The sequence below is a fragment of the Garra rufa genome, chromosome 18 (assembly GCF_049309525.1).
Source record: "Garra rufa chromosome 18, GarRuf1.0, whole genome shotgun sequence".
Taxonomy (NCBI): Eukaryota; Metazoa; Chordata; class Actinopteri; order Cypriniformes; family Cyprinidae; genus Garra; species Garra rufa.
The window spans coordinates 22,114,506-22,136,647 of record NC_133378.1 but is presented as its reverse complement, the minus strand read 5'-3'; positions in this window follow the sequence as shown (position 1 = coordinate 22,136,647).

The following is a 22,142-nucleotide window of genomic DNA, read 5'->3' as shown; positions in this document are numbered from 1 at the left end:
ATATATATATTACATTAAAACTGCATTATGTAATGCATACAAAAGGTCAATGCAAGAAAAACAGACAATAGCCAAGGGACAAATGTTAATATATATATATATATATTACATTAAAACTGCATTATGTAATGCATACAAAAGGTCAATGCAAGAAAAACACACTATAGCCAAGGGAAAAATGTTAAACAGCATAATGGGACATTCATAAAACAATTATGAAAGACCATAACATCTTATTAAAAGAAAGTTCACATGCATTTAAACCGTATTACAAAAGAGCGCATTATTTTAAGGAGACAAACTGAAAGACAGAAAAGCCTTTAGATCATTTTTAGACAATGAACTGTTTTTTACTCTCTTTAATCAGGTATTAAGAAACCGGCAGACAGTGGAACGCAAGATCAAAGCGTGATTGTGAGCATGCAGGGAGAAAATGTTCAAATATTTACAAGGTTATTTACAGTCATTATACAATATATCACATCTTAAAGTTGCAAGTATCAAACCATTCGTCCACTTCTTTAACTAAATTGTTGAACATTAAAAAAAAAAGAAAAAACTCTCAGTGAATCCACAGGGCTGAATATGAAAATACTGTATGAGCTAGTCTCATCAGATTCATTCTACCGATAGCTGCTGTAGACTTGAAATGCCGCGCTGAGATGCAGTGGGAATTGAATGTTTGATCTATCTGATCTATCTGGTGACGGATTCCATCAAGGGATCTTTATAGCAGACCAACTGTGATATACATACCAACAAGTTTGTTATTTAAAACATCCTGTACATCTAGCTAAGCTTCTCATTTACTCTATAATGTCATCCAGCTGCAACCCAACAATAAATCAGATCCAATTTCAATGTCACACTGTTCTCTGAAGCATTATGGTGCATTTAGTGCACTTATTCTAGTTTCTACATAGACATCTGTCCATCCGGAGTTAGAGATAACAGCAGTAATATCACATAACTAAGATCAATACATCTCTGTGTACCCAACAACAGAATCTTCTTGTATTTCAGCACCAGAGACATCAGAGAATTTGTTCTCTTTATAGTTCAGTCGTGTTCTTATTTGGCAACTTCAGAACTATGATATCAGGGCACAAAAATTGTTCTTGTGTCAAAAAAAATCTATTTTTCTTTTAATTAGAATACTTAATTTAAGTTTAATTTGACAATAACTGCTAAAACATGAAACTATAATGTAATGTAATCATAGTTAAATTAACATACATATTTTTCATATTCATATAAACAATGCATTCTATTGTTTGCAACAACATTCTACATCACAAAATAACATGTTTTTACATGCATGTGAAAGTAAAATACAGTATAGTGTCAGTGCAGCGCTAGTTGGGTAAGTGACTGACCCTGAGGTCATTCTTGTGGTTTATAATGAATAAATATACTCATTATTTACAGTGCTGACTTTCAGCTACAACAAAAACATGCAATGCAACTAGGTAGCCAGTTAGGACAGCTGAATCCGGGGTTAATGGAAAGCATCTATGTCAAAGATGAAAGGCAGAGGGAAGGCAAAGGAGAAAAGTAAAAGAAACATTACCTGCATTTTCTCAATCATTTCAAATAAATCAGTAGTCTGGAAAAAAAGGAGAGGAGATGAGATGAAATGAGATGAGATGAGTTTATAGTTGACCCCTGATTACATTCCCATGATATGAGAGGGGTGTGGCCAACAACACAGACGACACGATGCAGTACAGGATACATCTAACTGCAGCTGCCTACTGAAAATATCCCATTTGTCACTCAGACTTCATCAGGAATCATTTGAAGTATTCAGACTGCATCCATAATTTTATTTTCAGCACGCTGCATTTTATTAACCAGTTAACAGCTGACAAATCACATATCAAATGACAAATTTGCCCTGCAAAGGTGGCAGAGAAACACTTCTGAAGTTGTACAGCAATTGCACCTTTATACAGTACTTTAGAAATAGCGGCAGAGGTAGGTCAGAGCAAAATTCTGACTGACTTTTATTGAGTCTTTTTGAGTAGGCATAGAGCCTGCTAACACTTTACACCAAGGTTCAATTTGTTAAAAATATGCGAAATTTACTCTGCAAAGCTGACGCAGTGTCATCACAGATTGTTTAACGCTGCTCAGATGTGGCGTAAATGCATTTACACAGCAATTACAACTGTATACTTCCATACTAGGTGTTGAGGTGAGACAGAGCAGGCATAATTTACCTTGGTATTTTTCCAGCATTGTCTTTACACTGAATTTTAAGCAAGCACAGACCAGCCTTAAAGTCCCCATGAAATCAAATTTGAAGCTTTTTGTTTTTTATTATGAATATGTTAGCCTTACACCGAGTCTACACCGGATGCGCCGCACCGCAACAGCTAAAGTCTGTCTACACTGGACGCGACAAAGCGACCGTTGCAAATCATTTAAACTCTGTGTGAGCACGTCATAAATAGAACGCGGCAGCAGATTACTGACGGGGATTTGCCGTGTCACGCCGCCCCGCGCCGCATCCAGTGTAGACAGCATAATAGGTTAGAATGTCATTTGCCGCTCGCGTTCGGACACGGTGTTAAGGTTATTTATAAGCTAGTGTGCTCCTGAACAATGGCAAAATTCGCATTTAGAAGATATAAGCACTCAAAACCTACAGTAATAACTTCCGCCAATATGGATCAACAATTTTGATGACATCACCCTGCACTTTATCTTCTTATCAAAATTTCTGTCCAATCAAATGCTCTCTAGAATCTGAAGCATCCCACTAGAACTAAAACTAGAAGTGCTCTCTAGAATAATTGCGTCACTTGTTCACAGAGTTAGTATTTTCTGCATGGTGAATGGCAAATAGTGCGCTATTAGGAGATAGTGAACGATTCAGACATACAGTAAATATGCTTTCCATTGGGGCGAAAGAAGTCTGGTTTCATGCTGTCACGCGAGCTGCCGCAATGCACACACAGTCTGCTCCAGTTCTACATAGAATGGTATATTTTATAGCGATAAGAATGAGATTAAGAGGATAAACGATTAGACATGGACCAACATAAATGACACAATTAGACTGTGGCAGTCATAAGATGTCGAATGCGGCTTTACCAATCTCAACAGCTTTGGCTCAAGCTCTGATATAAACAAACGCTATTGGCTATTTAAAAAAATGCCAGGTTTTCTCAATATGTCCTGCCCTGTGTTCCTGTTTCATTTGAAATAACACTGCACATTTCAAGCAGTGTTGCCAACTTAGCAATTTTGTTGCTGGATTTAGCAAATTTCAGACTACCCTAGCAACTTTTTCTTCAAAAAAGCACCTACCAACAAAGTTTGCTATTTTTAAATTTATTTGGCAAATGACTTAAATGATAGAAAAAGGCACACATTTTCCCTCTAAATTACACAAAAAGAGGAAATCAAACGTGTCTTGCAGTACACATGAATTAAGTTGCTAGTTGCAATTGTTCAGTAATAATTGTTATTTTATGATAACGCCTTGTTATTAGTTTGTACCAGCACTTGTTAATCAGTTAAAAATTATGAAAATGGAACAAGTATTGTTAGTGTTCTGCCAAGTTGTAACCTGAAAACATTCATGAAAAATTCAATGCGTAATTTAAAATTCAGGTAAATAAACCCTGAAAAATCAATATAGAAAATGAATTAAAATTAACACAGTACATTATGCCCTATTTAAAATACTTTTTTTAAAGTGTAGCATACTAACTAGCTACCAATAAACTGCTTTAAAAAATCGTTGTTCAGATTGTATAGTTTTACTAGTTAATAAGAAAATACATAAAATGTATTTGTCTAACATTAATTCAATGTTGTATTTAAAAATAAATGTAATATATATATTTATTTATTTATAGTTGCAATCAAAATTATTCAACCCCCCAGAGACTACAATACTTAACAAATAAAAGACTGTCTGAATTTCAGGACTTTATAAAAATTGCATCTACAACAGTGTACTGGCATATTAAAAGTGACAATGTCAATATATAATGTAATGTGTTTGAGTTCTAGGATTTTTTTAGTAACACAGCTGTCATAATTATTCAACCCCTATTCAACATTGCCATTTTTAGTCATTTATTTTTGTGGTAGGGAACAAAATTCTCTTGGCGAGATGACCCGATGAAAGGAGGAAAAAATTTCATTCCAGAGTAGAAGATGAACATGTTGGGGCATCTTGGCGAATACCATTCTTGATCAAGAAGAACAAAAAGGTCAGCTTGAATATGCTAAAATTTATTTGGATAGACCTGTGGAGTTCTGGAAGAATGTTTTATGGAGTGATGTGACCAATCTAGAACTTTTTGGACGTATAGATCAGCGGATTGTCTGGTGCAAAAAAAGGGAAAACTAATGAGCAGAAGAACACTATCTCCATGGTCAAACATGGAGGTGAGCTGATCCAATTATGGGGTTGTTTTACTGTAGCATGAAGTGGAAAACATGACTGTATGAAGGAAGCCATGGATTTTTTTAAATATCAGGTCATTTTGACAAGAATTGTGATGCCTTTGGTGCAAAGACCGAAGATGATGATCGATGGACTTTCCTGCAGGACAATCATGCCAAAGTAAACAAATAAATCTACTTCTGCTTGGTTCAGGGATCAGTCACAGAATGTTCTTGAGTGGCCTGTTCAGTCTCCAGATTTAATTCTCATTGAAAATATTTGGTTAAATTTGAAGAAAGCAATGGCAAAGTGAAAACCAAAGATTATCCGTGATCTAAAAGCTTTTTCTGCCGAGGAATGGTCCAAGATTGCAGTAGAGAGGTGATCAACGCTTCTAAACACTTTCAAACAGCGTTTATTGGTGGTTTTAAATAATAAAAGATTCTGCACCAAATTTTACTTTTGGGGGTTGAATAATTTTGAACATGAACGTTTGAGGCAATTTGATTTTTTTTTTTCATTATTTATCATTTTATGTTCTCTGAGTTACTCAAATGTGTGTTAAAATACTTTATCTAATAGTGTCCTAATGCCTTTGTAGATTTGTTATTAGAAAAACAAATTATCTAGTACAAAATATCTTACATGTCAAGGGGGTTGAATAATTTCGATTGCAACTGTATATATCTCAAAAACATTTAAAATCATATTCAAAATGAAAGTGATTTCAATTGATTTGAAAATCATATTTTTGCTGAGATTTTGAGTGATCTGATTGTGTATTATTCTATGCAGTTTTGCGTTGCAATTACATAATGATGTTGTCGCAAAATGATATCACAACATCATTTAGCAACAAACTGTCTTGCCTTTAGCAACTTTCCCTGAAAATAAGTTGGCAACACTGATTTCAAGGCACTTGACTTCAGTGAACATTAAATGAGTTGTGTAAAGACACTTTAACTACATTAACATGAACTGACAATAAAAAAAAAAACAATTCTAAAGCATTTATTAATCTTACAAGTCTCTACACAGCCAAGTTAAGGCTGCTCTGTGCCTGCTTAAAATTCAATGCAAATATACTAACCTGATCTCATGCTGAAAACTTTCTTGAACTTTTTCGCAAGACGCAAAATACATACTGCCATGTACGTTTGGTAACATATTCGATGTAAAGTGGCGCTAAGAGTGAACATAAATATGGTACGTTTTATTTGATATTGGTTTTGTAAATGTCACAGCAGTTCTTACTAAATATCCATTAAATGGTGCTATAACACTAATGCTCTGTGATGTTTTAAATCTATCCAATAGTATGAACGAACGCGAATGTGACTTAAAAACGCAATTGCAAGCATGACGTTTAAGCTTGTTTTTTGATCTTTCAGCTCTTTCATCATGAGTCATGTTTTTCACGAGATTCGTACCCAAGGATTCCACCTCCCAAGTCCAATTCCATGCCGGCAGAGCAACAGAAAAACTAAACACATGGAGCCGTAACCAAAACTGTGTACAGACACAATTACAAGCGCCCAATGTTTTTCTGCCTGTAGTGTTCATTTCTGGTGGAAACTGCAGTGATATGTACTTATTGGTATGTATTTCGCATTCTCATGACAAAAACAGGTACGTTTTTGTCATGAGATCAGTTAGAAAGATACAATGTTGTACAAAAATCTGATTAAATTATGCCAACTCTGATCCACCTAGCTGTCAGTATCAAAGTATACAGTTATGATTGTTGTATAAATGCATTTATGCCTGTTCTAAACAGTATTTAACAGTCAGAAGAGCTGATGAACTACCACTGAACTTTATGAACTAGCATTAACAGATTAATAAATATTGTTGTTTAATGCATTAACTAACATCAACTAAAGGACCTTATTGTTACCAGCTTTCTCACATGATACAGATTTTAACATCAGCACAACCTTTTTGGAGGGCATGATAGTGTTTTTGGATCCAGCCATGAGTTAATAACGCCAAGTACACTCAATATTGGCTGGTTGCAAGTTAGTTTTGGCCCAACATGCAGGATATGGTGGAACTGGCATTTCCGCTTTAGCCTGATGGCAGCTTGTCATTTTTAGAGGATGGAGAAAAAAAAAGATACATAACTCAATCAACGGCACTCATATTTGGATCAAATGCTTGTAGCTGACTGTCTTTGTAGCCATTACACGTTGGCTAAAATTATAATTGAATATAATTGCTATAATTGGCTGCTGAAGTACTTTGCAATCATTTCCCATGTATTCATATGCCAATTAGCAATATGACACAGCGTTCCCAACATTAGGTGATTTTTTTTTGTGTGTTAATTTAATTTCTACATCTCAAATACATTTGTTTTGTTTCTTAAAACTTTTCATTATTGATTTGATTTATTCCCACACACATTACCATACTCTTATCTACTGACAGCTGATGTGACTCTCGTGAGCTTATTCTAGTCTGGAGAACCTCCAAGACACAGACAGTAGAGTTCTGTCCAGCCTTTGGGGCGGACCCAAAGACAACGTGAACGAGAGTGGAAACAATTATCTTCGATGTGTGGAGAATGAAGGCTGAATGAATTTCTCACAGTCTTGAACAAATACGTTGTGTAATGTAGCACATTGTTTAAGCACATTGTGTGAGTCCTCCACCATTGGCAAACAAACCTTATACTGTGGCCTTGAAAACAAACTGACCAAGTCAGATAAAAAAAAAAAAAAAAAAAAGAGTCAGACTGATAATCCTGTAACACAAACACATTACCAAGAGCCTCTTCAGACAAATTACTTACGAAAACACTAGATCGTAAAGTAATTTAATAGCACTACTAAACTCTAAACCATATGCACTTTATGGTTCGAAGTTACAAGCATCCTCCCTAAACAAACATACACAGATGAACAACTATTGGATTGCAGAAATACACAATGTAAATATAATAAAAAGACAAAACACAGATATACATTACTGTACTGTACTGAAACATATAGGCTTCCTTGTTCGCCTCTCAAATAGCAGATGTATGGATGTAAGAACCATTTTGAAGGCAAAATCCATTTGATCTTGAGATAAAACTAAAGGTAATTGAACATGACGGACTGTGATTAGCTTGAAAAGAAGAATCTGAAGCAAAATTATAGTGCATGTCAGTCTATACTGATAGCAGCTCTGTCAGTGATGGGAGAAAATCCATATTCTCTTTTCTTGCTTGCATTAAAAAACTGCTGTGCAAGGAAAAGGAAAGCCTTTGATATTTCTCTGTAAGAACACGACAATGTATCAGGTAAGCATGAAATATATTCTGAGATGCCAGAACTTGTATAAATCAAATATATCCTGCGCTCTTCACACTCATGCTAATCTTTCATTACAAGTAGATTTTTGTTTCTGACGTGCACTCAAGTCAAACACTGCAACAAAATCAGATATTTATCTCCCAGTATTTATGCAATATTTTTGTTCTTCAGATTTCACCTACTTACCGCATCAGGTCTTTTCCAGTGAGTAACTGTCACTTGCTGTGGGTTGAGCAGTGCATTTAGACTTTTAGCCATTTTTCCAAAAGCAAAAGCAAAACTTCAAAAGTCAAAAAGCTAAATATTGTCAAAGTCCTCTGTCCTCAGAAGTGAGAGGAAACACCCAGCCCCGAGTGCTGCAGCAGGTTCCATGTCAATAAAGTGAGAAGCTCCAGAAGGGCAGCAACTAGACTGCTGTGTGTACTCTGGGAGGTGCGTGCATGTCTGTAACCCGAAGTATAATTGTGTATTTAAGCATTAAGATCCTTTAACTCCAGGTGCTTTGCAGTTTTTCCTCTCTCAGGGAACAGAGTGAATTGTGGAGGAGATGTTGCATTCCTACAGAATTAACTTTCTCTCTCTCTTGCGCTTTTTCTTTCTCTCACTGGCAGAAGTTCAGGATAAAACGGACTTGATCCGAGCCTGGATCTGCTCTCTTTCAGTCAGACAAGCCCGAGCAGAGTCTTACTTACTCATCAACTCTGTTCCAAAGCCTAGTGCAACATCGTAATCAGGGTTTGAAATTAACATCCGACAACCTGCCAAATGCAAGTGGAAATCAAATGTGGTGGGTAACATATGAACACACTTGCCAATTTGAAGAATATAAGAATAAAAATTCCCTGATAATTTACTCACCCCCACGTCATCCAAGATGTTCAGGTCTTTCTGTCTTCAGTCAAAAGAAATTAAGTTTTTAAGGAAACAATTCCAGGATTTTTCTCAATATAGTGGCCTTCAATAGGGCTCAGTGTTGTTTTAATGTTGTTTTAATACTGTGTTGGTACTTCCGCCAATGTCATGCGTGACCTTTCCAATGTTGCGTGAGGTCGAGTTTTTACATTTTTTATTTGTTTTAGAAAATGACGATCATTTTGCTAGAAAGACCCTTATTTTTCAGATGAGATTGTGTAGAGCCCTTTGAAGCTGCACTGAAACTGAAAAAATTGAACCTTTAACCCTTGATCCCCATTGAAGTCTACTATTTGGAGAAAAATCCTGGAAAGACATGAACAACTTGGATGACATGGGGGTGAGTAAGTTATCAGGATTTTTTTTATTCTGGGGGTGAACTAATCGTTTATATGACAGCATTTTAGTGGCATGTTAAACAATAAAAAAAATCTAAGATTACAAGATTAAAATCGTAATATTTCAAGGATAAAATCGAAATATTTTGAGAATGAAGTCAAAATTACTAGAATAAAGTCAAAATATTTTGAGAATAAAGTTGGAATATTTCGAGAATAAAGTCAAAAATACTAGAATAAAGTCAAAATATTTCGAGAATAAAGTTGAAATATTAAAAGAATAAAGTAGAAATATTTTAAGAATAAAGTTGAAATATTTTGAGAATAAAGTCGAAATACTACGAGAATAAAGTCAAAATATTTCTAGAATAAAGTCGAAATACTACGAGAATAAAGTCGAAATATTTTAAGTATAAAGTCAAAATATTTCTAGAATAAAGTCGAAATACTACGAGAATAAAGTCGAAATATTTTAAGTATAAAGTCGAAATATTTTGAGAATAAAGTTGAAATATTTCGAGAATAAAGTCAAAATATTTCAAGAAAAAAGGCGAAATATTTTAAGAATAAAGTAGAAATATTTTGAGAATTTAGTCAAAATTTTACAAGAATAAAGTTTAAATATTTTGAGAATAAAGTTTAAATATTTCGAGAATAAAGTCGAAATATGTCGAGAATAAAGTCAAAATACTATGAAATAGTAATATACTATGAAATATTCTCGTAATATTTCAACTTTATTCTCATAATTACCACTTTATTCTCGGAATTTCGACTTTATTCTCATAGTATTTCGACTTAATTCTTGTAATTTCGACTTTATTCTCGAAATATTATTATTAATATTTTATCTCATAATCTTAAATTTTAATGTGACACTAAAACGCCGTCCTACCTTTAAAGATAACACACATTTGGAAACACAATTTGAGTTGGGAGTGCACCTATGATGCCTTGCAAGGCTGGTTATGCTGGCAGCTTATTAGGCTTGAAAAAACTGCATCTTAACAAAAACATTCAGAGTGGTTCATACAGGTGAGACATGACTTTAGCTAAAGTGAAGTAAAAACTAGGAGATCAGCATGCAGAGGCCATTCTTTAGTCTGGCTCTTGAGTCCTGGGACAAAATCTTAATTAAACACGCTGTCACGTACGTGAGCGATCAATATGGGATTGTCGGAAAAGTATGGTGGATGGCGTCTCAGAGGATGTGACAGAGTGACGACAGAATTGTGATGCAAGACTTTTTATTATGTCAGCTTAACAGGTCTGTTGTTAGTTTGACTGGCTTTATTATTAGAGCGATACGTCCAGTTTAAACCAGCCGTGTCAACTCTAATCGGCCTTCAACACTTCAACTCTATTTAGAGATTGGAACAGAGCCTGCTCAGCCTCCCGACTGATCTTTCATTACTTCCTTCTGAGAAGCAATTCACAACAATTACAGGAATCACTCTTACACCCATATACTTACATATTTGTTTTATTTTAAAATGTAACAGTCTTGTTTGATCAGTCTGCCTGTATGATCAAAACTAACATGCACTTTGGAACAACATTCTAAAAAAAGGCTAAGCTCATGAATATTAATTAGTTCACATTGACGTTGTAAGCTAATCTTACTGAACCATCCAGTCAACTCTACTTACTCGAATAGCCTAATAATAGTCATTGACACATACAGTAGTACATACATCAAATGTCAATAAAATACATAGCTTGGGCTCACTGAAGATGTTGAATAATCATATATCACATTTTTTTAATATATATATTTTTTCTGTATTTCAAATTGACTGAAATAAATAGCCTAAATATACCCAGGAATAAATCAATGGCAATGTTTGTCATTTTACAGCTATGCACACAGATGAATCAGCGCATTTGGGTTGGACTATAGTGACTGTGCTTTAAGTGCTTAGAAAAATGTGAACAGAGGATTTTTTCCAAAATATTCTGAGGAATATTTTTTTTTCATAGTTATCTATGATTCATGCCAACCTGCCAGACAGAACTGGCGGTCTATTCTAATAAAGCTTTAAGCCAGTGTGTGGATATGGAAATGGAAATGTCTCCAGGGCTCAGCAGAAATGAGCAAATCTATTTAACTGGTCTAAAAAAGACATTGTGACTAAATTTTAAAAGAAAAATGATAAAGAGCTCATATGGTTATCTCTGTTTCAGCTCTAGCCAAATAACAATATTATGACAAATAATCAGACAAAAGTGTCCCAATTTGGATGCTTCAGCCATATATGTTTAAGCAAATGTCATTGCATGTACTGTTTAACAAAATATCAAAACAATGGCATCTATTTTTAGACAAAGAAATTGCAAACAAACGAAGCAAAATGGGTTTCAAGATATAAAATAATAGGATTTTATTTAGACTATCCAAAATTAAAAGAAAAAAGGCCTGTGTCTGAAAAAACAAAAAAACTAAATTAAATTAAATGTATGGAAGCCAGTTTCCACCACTGAATAAAATAAAAGGTAATTGCGACTTACCTCACAAATCAGATTTTTTTCTCATAATCGCGTAATATACACTTGTAATATGCTTGGTATAAACTAGCAATTGCAAGTTATAAAATCAGAATTGTGAGACAAACTCACAATTTTGAGAAATTAAGTCAGAATTGCAAGATATAAACTCAGAATTGTGACTTTTCCCCCTCAGAATTGCAAGTTATCAAGTCAGAATTGTAAAATCAAAAAGGGAAACTTTATTTCCCGCAATTTTGAGTTTATATCTCACAATTCTGAAGTTATAATTTCCAATTGTGAAATTATATACATAAATTCTCAAATTATGCAGGAAAAAAGTCAGAATTACACACATTTTTTATCTTGCAATTCTGACTTCATTTCTCGAAATTGTGAGTTTATATCTTGCAATTCTGAGAAAAAAAGTCAGAACTGCAGGAAAAAAAGTCAGAATTGCGAGATATAAACTCACAATTGTGAGAATAAAGTCAGAATTGGAAGTAAAATGTCACAATTGCAAGATATAAACTTACAATTTTGAGGAAAAAAAGCCAGAATTGCGAGAAAAAAGTCAATTTTGAGTTTTTACCTCCCGTTCTGACTTTATTTTTTGCAATTGAGAGTTTATATCTCAGAATTCTGACTTTTTTCCTCATAATTGTGAGTTTATATTATGCAATTCTGAGAAAAAAAGTTTTTATCTTGCAGTTCTTACTTTATTTCTCACAATTGTGAGTTTATATCTCACAATTCTATAAAAAAAAATTAGAATTGCAAGATATAAACTCACAACTGCGAGTTATAAAAGTCAAAATTTTGAGATATAAACTAACAATTGCAAGAAATAAAGTCAGAATTGGAAGTAAAAAGTCAGAATTGTAAGATATAAACTCGCAATTATGAGGAAAAAAGCCAGAATTGAGAGAAAAAGGTAAATTTTGAGATTTTACCTCCCATTCTGACTTTATTTCTTGCAATTGAGAGTTTATATCTCGGAATTCTGACTATTTTTTCTTATAATTGTGAGTTTCTATTATGCAGTTCTGAGAAAAAAAATCTGAATTGCGAGATACAAAATCGCATTTGAGAGAAAAAAAAGTCTGAATTACAAGATATAAACTCACAATTGCGAGTTATAAAAGTCAGAATTGTGAGATATAAACTCACAATTGTGAGAAATAAAGTCAGAATTGTGAGGTAAAACTTATAATTGACCTTTTCTCGCAATTGTGACTTTTTTCCTCTCATAATTGCAAGTTTATATCTCAGAATTCTGACTTTTTTCCTCATAATTGTGAGTTTATATCTCACAATTCTATAAAAAAAAATTAGAATTGCAAGATATAAACTCACAACTGCGAGTTATAAAAGTCAAAATTTTGAGATATAAACTAACAATTGCAAGAAATAAAGTCAGAATTGGAAGTAAAAAGTCAGAATTGTAAGATATAAACTCGCAATTATGAGGAAAAAAGCCAGAATTGAGAGAAAAAGGTAAATTTTGAGATTTTACCTCCCATTCTGACTTTATTTCTTGCAATTGAGAGTTTATATCTCGGAATTCTGACTATTTTTTCTTATAATTGTGAGTTTCTATTATGCAGTTCTGAGAAAAAAAATCTGAATTGCGAGATACAAAATCGCATTTGAGAGAAAAAAAAGTCTGAATTACAAGATATAAACTCACAATTGCGAGTTATAAAAGTCAGAATTGTGAGATATAAACTCACAATTGTGAGAAATAAAGTCAGAATTGTGAGGTAAAACTTATAATTGACCTTTTCTCGCAATTGTGACTTTTTTCCTCTCATAATTGCAAGTTTATATCTCACAATTCTGACTTTTTTCTTGCAATTCTGGCTTTTTTTTCTCAATTGTTAGATAAAACAAATCCTTTTTTTTTTTTTTTATTCAGTGGCAGAAATAGGTTCCATAGAAATGGCTTCATACGTCCACTAACAATTATCTTGGGACCATTAAGTTATATAAAAAAAAACAACAACAACAACACTGGCTCAGAAGTTAGTCTGGAAGTAACAACATTCAGGCATTTTTAAATGTGGCTAAAGTGTATTATTTGTGGCCACTGTATCTAGATGGGAAACTCTAGCAGTCTGGTAGTCAAAATGGACAAAAATCGCATGTTTCTCACTGAAGCTCTGAGAAAGAAAGACATACTGATGGGCTTACTGGACTGATACACATGGATGTCAGAGGCATTATCTCCACTGTGAAATCAGGCCAATCCTTAATTAATGATCCCCTTCATGTGATTCTCCAGTCACTCTCTCTCCGTCCTATCCACGATCATCCTCAGCTCAGCACAAATTAAATCAAATCTAACTTTAGAAGATGCTGCTATTAAACTAGCAGAAGGCACTACATCTCTCTTCACATGGCCACAAAGCCAGCTCACAGCCTTGAAAAACAATGCTTCACAACTGGTGTCACAGGTCTGTATGAATAGGATCATCTTTTATACAGTATATATATTTTGGGGCTTTTCAACATTTTTTATGAGATCAGATAGAGGACAGCAACAGGAAATTATTGGGGAGAGAGAGCGGGGGAATTTGACACAGGCCAGAGTCTCATGAGCAGCGGAGCTCTAACACATCATGAGTTTGTGACAATGCATTTACTTTAATTTAGATCTTCACAGATGCGGTCTATCGTCGCAGTTATAATTTGCTAATGTCCATTCTCTCCAAGGCAAGCAGCACCATATGCTCCATGTTTTACAGTTCATCTAACACATGCTAACACTGCAGGCCATTGTTGCTACTGTGCGTAACTTTGGAGACTTTTTGTGTGCTTTTGAAACAATGACAAAAGAATGGTGAGACATTCCCATTAGCCTTGTAACAACAGCAGCTCACAGAAGGGCGTCTCAGGCCTGCAGCATGTACGTCAGAGAGGAAAAAAAAGACTTGCATCTCACACAGAATTAGATGGCCTGTAAAACTAAAATCCTCTTTGACTTGGCAGTCTCTAATGTAAACGACATTACACTTCTCAAAGCACAATCCAACAGAGCAATCCAACCGTTCTGGCAATGCAACTATAAAGGTTTTGAATAGAAAAAAATGAACAGAATATGCACAAACAAGTGAGAAATAATGACATACAAAACCCATAAATGAGTCACAAACAATCACAAATGAAACCCATAACCCACAGAATAAGCACAAATGAGATCTCTTTATACTTTCAAATATTCTCCCCTAGACAGCAATGAAATTAAATGGAAAGCAAATTGAGAAAATTGATTTTTGCCTAACTCCTGAGAAAAGACTCCCTCTTCAGAGATCACTTTGTTTGGATTTGCTACAAATACAAAAGCCTGCAATTCTCAGAACCAAATCAGCAATTACCAGACCATTATCCACATAATTATTATTATTACTTTATTTTATTATTGTTTTATTTTTTTATTAATAATTTTACATATTTTTCAACCGTTACTCTGCTAACAATTATTTGTATCTATTTTCAATTTCAGGAGAAAAAGCTGATGCTAAAAGACAAAAAATCTGTCATAATTTGTGACCCTGGACCATAAAACCAGTTATAAGGGTCATTTTTTAAATTGAGATTTAAACTTAATCTGAAAGCTGGATAAATAATATTTCCATTGATGTCAGGTTTGTAAGGACAATCTGAAAATCTGGAATCTGATGGTGCAAAAAAAATATATATATTGAGAAAACTGCCTTTAAAGTTGTCCAAAGTTTTGGTATATATTTACGGTTGGAAATTTACAAAAAAGAAAAATCGATCATTTTGACCCATACAATACATTTTTTACAGTCAGAATTGCAAGATATAAACTTTTGTGACCTTTTTTCTGAGAACTACAAGTTTGTATCTTACAATTCTGGCTTTATAACCTGCAACTGCAAGTTTTTCTCTCACAATTCTGAGGAAAAAAAAGTCAGATTTGCAAGAAAGTCAATTGCGAGATAAACTTGCAATTGCAAGGTAGTTATAACGAGTTTTTATCTCGCTATTCTGACTTTTTTTCTCGCAACTGTGAGTTTATATCTCGCAATTCTGACGTTATAACTTGCAATTGCGAGTTTATATCACACATTCGCAAAAAAAAAGTCAAAATTGCAAGAAAAAGTCAGAACTACGAGATATAAACTTGCAGTTATAAGGAAAAAAAGTCAGAATTGCAAGAAACAAGTCAGAACTGCAAGATGCAATCATTAACTTGCAATTGCGAGTTTATATCGCGTATTTGCAAGAAAAAAGTCAGAATTGCAAGAAAAAAGTCAGAATTGCGAGACATAAACTAATTTATATCGAGTTTATAACTCACAATTTTGACTTTATAACTCGCAAATTTGAGTTTATATCACAATTGTAGGAAATGTACAAAATATCTTCATGGAACATGATCTTAAATTTTTTTTGGCAAAAAGAAAAATCGATTATTTACTTCTATTGTATGGATCAAAAAAAGAGACATTCCTCAAAGTACCTTGTTTTATGTTTCACAGAGGAAAGTACCAAAAGTTTAGAGCAACATAAGGATGTATAAATGATGACAGAATTTTCATTTTCGAGCGAACTAGCCCTTAATTAAACATAACTGAGAACCAAGCCATAAAATTGCTTATGGGAATACATGGAATACAATGAGGATTACTTCCTTTCCACAAACCTTTCGTTTTACCGTAGGATAGGCTCAAAATTAATGCCATGACCTCTGAAGACATCCTCTCTTTTCTTTTTCCACTCATTTTCTTTCTCCCATTTCATACATGTGAGATTACCCTCCATTATGTTGTAGATAAGCTACGCTGGAGAATTGAGGATGCCATTAAAGCTCTCTGACATCACCCAAACTTTATCCTCTTAATCGCAGGCTCAGCGCACCAACTTTAAAAGCACTAAAATCTCCTACACACACAGAGAGATCACTCAAACTACTTACACACACACTCCACACAATACACAAAGGATCTTATTCTTTAGCCCTGTGCTTTGAGAACCTGACCCTCAAATCTAACTTTGTCAGACACAATCGCCAAGATCACCAAACAAAATAAGGCTCTTTGGCTCAACAATGAAACTAATAACATTTGACTAAAAGAGGGGTTTAAAGGGCCCTTGTATTATCTCTCTATAGGACCGTTGAGAGTGTTAGATGATCTGTGGATCAGAAAATATTAAAATACAATAAATATGATCCGTGCAGTAGCTCAGTATGAAAAGAAAAAACTAAAGAGAGATTTTAGCTTTCCATCAGCTGAAGTTCAACCATGCAGTTGAAATTCATGCATGAGTCACAAGTTTGGCTGCGTAATGCATCAGCACAAGCACTTGAAGGTGTATTTTAGTAGCTGATTGCATGCTCTGTCTGTGTAATGTAAGAGGTTTGGTGAACTGACTGTAGAGATGCACCTTAGAAAAAGCATTTGGGATAGTTGACGCCAAAATGACAATTCTGTCATTAATTACTCACCCTCATGTTACCAAAACAGTAGGACCTTTGTTCATCTTCGAAACACAAATTAGGATATTTTTGATGAAATCCAAAAGCTTTCTGACCTTGCATAGACCACAATGCAACTAACATATTCAAGTCCCAGAAAGGTAGCAAGGACATCGATAAAATCAGTGGTTCAAACTTAATTTTTGAAGCTACGAGAATACTTTTTGTGCACAGACAAAACAAAAATACACTCTTAAAAATAAAAGGTTCTTTATTGGCAATATTGGTATTATGAAGAACCTTGAACATCCATGGAACTTTTCAAATGCAGAAAATGTTCTTTATGGTCAAAAAGTATTTTAGATTTTTTTAAATGTTCTTCAAAATGGTTATTTTACGACAGTTTTTTGGGGAACCAAAAATAGTCCTTCTATAGCATCACTACAAATATACCCTTTTGGAACCTTTATTTTTTAACAGTGTAACAACTTAATTCAACAATTCTGATTCGAAAGAAAAGAAATTGTTGAAAAAATTAGATATTTTTGTATCTTTATAAAATTACATTTGAACCACTAATGTCACATGGAGTATTTTAACGATATCCCTACTGCTTTTCTGGGCCTTGAACGTGTCAGTTGCTTTGCTGTCTATGCAGGGTCAGAAAGCTTATGGGTTTCATTAAAAAAATATCTTAATTTGTGTTCCGAAGATGAACAAAAGTCTTACGGGTTCGGAACGACATGAGGGTGAATTAATATTGACAGAAATTTCATTTTTGGCTGAACTATCCCTTTATGGGGATTCACTCAAAATGAAAATGATATAATTATTTACACTTATGTTGTTTCAAATTTTTAAAAAATCTAAAATTTTTAATTAAACAAAGGTGAATTTCTGACAAACACGCTTAAAAATTAGTTATCAAGCTCCAAAATGGCAAAAAAAGTACCATTAAATCAACAAAATTGTGGCACAGAGCTGTTAGCGTAATGATAGTGATAATAAAATATTCTTTTGAATTAGTTGATCTAGTTCACAAAACAAGCCTAAATGATTCAAACTCACTGACTTAATGATTTGGTTGCTTAACTTATAACTTCAAATTCAGTCTGTTCCTCACACAAAGCTATTGTATAGGTTCAATATATATGGACTTTTGCCATAGGGACCATTTTATAATAGTGTTTTGCAGTTTTTTAAGCTTGAAAGCTCCTTGATTATTGTAATTGCATGGAAAAGAGTACATTCATTAAAACATCTCCTTTTGTGTTCAATGTAGTGCTGTCGATCGGTTTTAAAAAATTATGATAAATTAAGTCTTTAAATATACTTTTATATTGCAATAATTTAACATTCAATCTTCAAATTATTGTAGAAACAACATAAAGACATCATTTTTTTTTTAAATAACTGAAAGTGAGTATCACTGATACCAATATTACTGATGTCTCTAGGAAAATGTTCTTTTTTTCCTAATATTTAACCATTGACTATAGCCATTCAACATTACAAGATCGAGAGCTATTAATTTTAACATTTACTTGACTTTAAAAAAAAACGTATAATTTAAGTGAACCTAAAACAATCTTAACATAAACCAATTATTTACCTGTGCCCTTCAGCAAGTAGGAAATACAGAAAATGAATAAAGTTATCAAACACTAAACACTAAATTAAATATAGATAAAACCTTAAAGCTATAAAAGTTAATGATTTCTTTTTTTTCTTTTGTTCTTTGATTAACAGACATCACAGCAGCTGGGTTATTAGGTTATTTAGCAGCTATTACTTTAAGAGCTACAGCTGCTCTGACACGCATGCTCGTAGTTTCATTCGTGCTTTAGTTTGAAAATGACATTCAATGAAAGTTCAATGACATTCAGGTTTGGAACAACATAAGGGTGAGTAAATGATGACGATTTTTTTGTTTGTTTGTTTGAACCGTTCCTTTAAGGCTCAGGAGAGCAGTTTGCTGAATCCCTGAAGCTATAAGCTACTTTCAGTGGATAAATGACCTTTCCTAATCAATGCTATTTTGACAGGCATTAGTTTGTCTCATGAAATAAGGGGTGTGACTGAGAAACCGGCCTGACATTTGTTAACTAATAGCATCTGGCATTTAATTACATCACTCTCATTTAACTGCATGCCATGTCAATCATGTGTATTAATACCAAACAGAAAAGTCCATAATCATGCCTCCAAACAATGGCCTCAGGCTCACAGTAAAGGAGCAGATGGGTCAGGAGAGGTGAGACATACTCAGCAAGCACAAGTCAAGCACTCAGCATGCAAGCAGCAGGCAAGAGTTTTGTGATACTGTACCTTGAGGAATGCAGGGCCGGTGTGAGGCAGTGATGGCTGGAACAGTGAAGGATCTAGTGTGTTAGAGATGCAGGGCTCTCCTCCATCTTGTTTCCTGTAATGACAGACAGACACACTTCAGTATAGCAGCATGTGTGCACATACACAAATGCACAAATGCACACCCGTCATTTTTCTAAAAAGGGTCACAGCGGGGAAAACAGTGCAAAATGCAAATTGTTTGCGGCCTGTCAGTCAGTGATTAATTGCCTTAATTTTTTTACCTTGGCACTTTCTGTATAATTAAATCACTTTAAATAAATAATAATTTTTAGGCCTAAATAGAAATACAAACACATGCTTATTCACTTTTTAAAGGTAGGAAAATTCTTCCGGTAAACCAAAATATATAATAAATAATATATAACATATTTTTGAATTTGAATTGATGTCCAATGTATCCTTGATGTCCAAAACCAGATGAGAACCACTGCTCTAAATGGCCAAAGGCCATGGGGTCATGGCAAAGGAAGCTTTAGCATTGTGATAGCCTGAGTAATGGCAATTGTATCACCCCCCATATGGCCGTACGGCAGCACTTCTGAGCAGGCTTTGCATTTAGATTACCAGGTTTCTCAGTCTGTGCAAAGCTCCATGGAGTTGAAGAGGTGATGTGCAATATGCGGGGGCTGGTGTAATCTAATTTTTTTCAGACTCCTATTGTTTTGACATGAGGCCATGATTAGATTTCCCATTATACTTTAGTTGAGGAGAAACAGATTCTATTACATTGCAAGCTAAATACGGTTCAGGGCGATGTAAGTGAGCTAAAGAATGACCCTGGATGCTCCGTAATAAGACAACTGCCGAATTTCTTCTTTTCTAAATGTTGTCATAAAAACAGACTCTTAAGAACAAACTCCATAACTGCGATTGCTGCGACACATATCCTCCATGGTAATTTAGGAAATGGATATGGATATAATAAAAAATAATGAGTACAATTAAAGGAAAGGAAAAATTACTTAAAAAGATTAAGGGGGGATTTGAATAAAAATACCTGGTACAGCACCACTAAGGGATTTTATGCAAGTCAGGTAATAGAGAAAACATGCACATAAAATTAGTGCGGAATTCAATTTGCACAGCCCAATTCACAATCATTCTGGTTAATAAAATATGTAAAAACCAAATAAGATTACATTAAACGGGTCATGACATGGGAAATCAAACATGCCTTGATCTTTTGCTGTATAAGAGGTCTTTGTACCATTAAAACATCCTGCAAGTTTCATAGCTTAAAACATTCTCCTCATTATAAACAAAGCATTTATTTAATCATGCTCCAAAAACAGCTTGTTTGCATCTGAGGTGGCATGCAACATCACAAGGTCACAAAATTGGCATAAACACTGCCTCCAGAGCAAGATGCCATAGCATAGGCCCCGCCCACTAGCGTTCAGTCGGCTACACTGGATACAGCATACAGATGCATGTTAACTTTTTGACATAGTCTACAGGACAAACGAAAGATTGAAAGAATGTTTGTGTTGACGCATTTGGTTTATACAGCTCGCATCTTAGAACAGACATCAGAAGGATCCTAGTGTCAGAAACAAGCACATGTCTATTTTGAATTGCATCCTGGATCATATTGGAGGATTATATATTTGTTCGGAGCATTTTGTTTTGTAAATGAGCCATAATTGCAAAGTTCACAAAGCAACATTTGTTGAAAGATGAAGCTGTTGGATCTGACTGTAGCTGCATTGCAAACTGTAAGTAAATGATTTCATGATGCTTTGTCTGTAAATGACTTTTGGCTTTATGAATAATGTTTTCAAAACACATTCAAATGCAGTGGTGCTCTTAAGAACACATCATTTTCAGACAAAGGGTGAGAATAAGAGTTGAAAAAGAAAATCATGTTTCTACATACACATTTGTTTTTGTGCAAAAACTTTATTAAAATTATAAGTATTGTCCTGAATAAGATATTTCACATAAAATACATTTACATATAGACCACAGAAGAAAATAATAGTTGAATATATTATAAGAAAGACCATGTTCAAAAGTTTACATAAACTTGATTATTAATACTCTGTTGTTACCTGAATGATCCACAGCTGTGCTTTTTTTGTTTAGTGATAGTTGTTCATGAGTCCCTTGTTTGTCCTGAACAGTTAAACTGCCAGCTGTTCTTCAGAAAAATCTTTCAGGTCCAACAAATTCTTTGGTTTTTCAACATTTTTGTGAACCCTTTCCAACAATGACTGTATGATTTTGAGATCCATCTTTTCACACTGAAGACAACTGAGAAACTCGTATGCAACTATCACAGAGGTTCAAACGCTCACTGATGCTCCAGAAGGAAACACAATGCATTAAGAGCCAGGGGTGTAAAATTTTGAACAGAATGAAGATGTGTATATTTTTGTTATTTTGCCTAAATATCTTTTTTTTTTTTCATTTAGTACTACCCTTCAGAAGATACTTACATGTTTCCCAAAAGACAAAATAAGTTTTACCCTTAGTTTTACCCAAATTCAAAAAGTTTCTTAATGCATTGTGTTTCCTTCGGAAGCACCAGCAAGTGTTTGAACCTTCAGTTTGAAAAATCATACAGTTGTTGGAAAGGGTTCAAATACACAAAAATGCTGAAAAACCAAAGAACCTGTGAACGAGCCTCAAAGAACATTAAATTAATTAAGATACAATCTGTGTGTCTAAACTCTAGCATCCTTATGCTATATATATATGCAGTCAGAGTTTTTTAGCATCTGGTAAATAGGTGGTGCAACCCTTCATTGAATTTGCCCCTCGGGGCCTGTTTGGTGCTTGTATTGCTTTCGTCAAAAATACTTGTCTGAAGATCTGTATCTGGGAAAATCCCTCTTTCTGACACCAAGGAGGGGTTGCAATAGTGTTATTAAAGTTGAGCACCATTA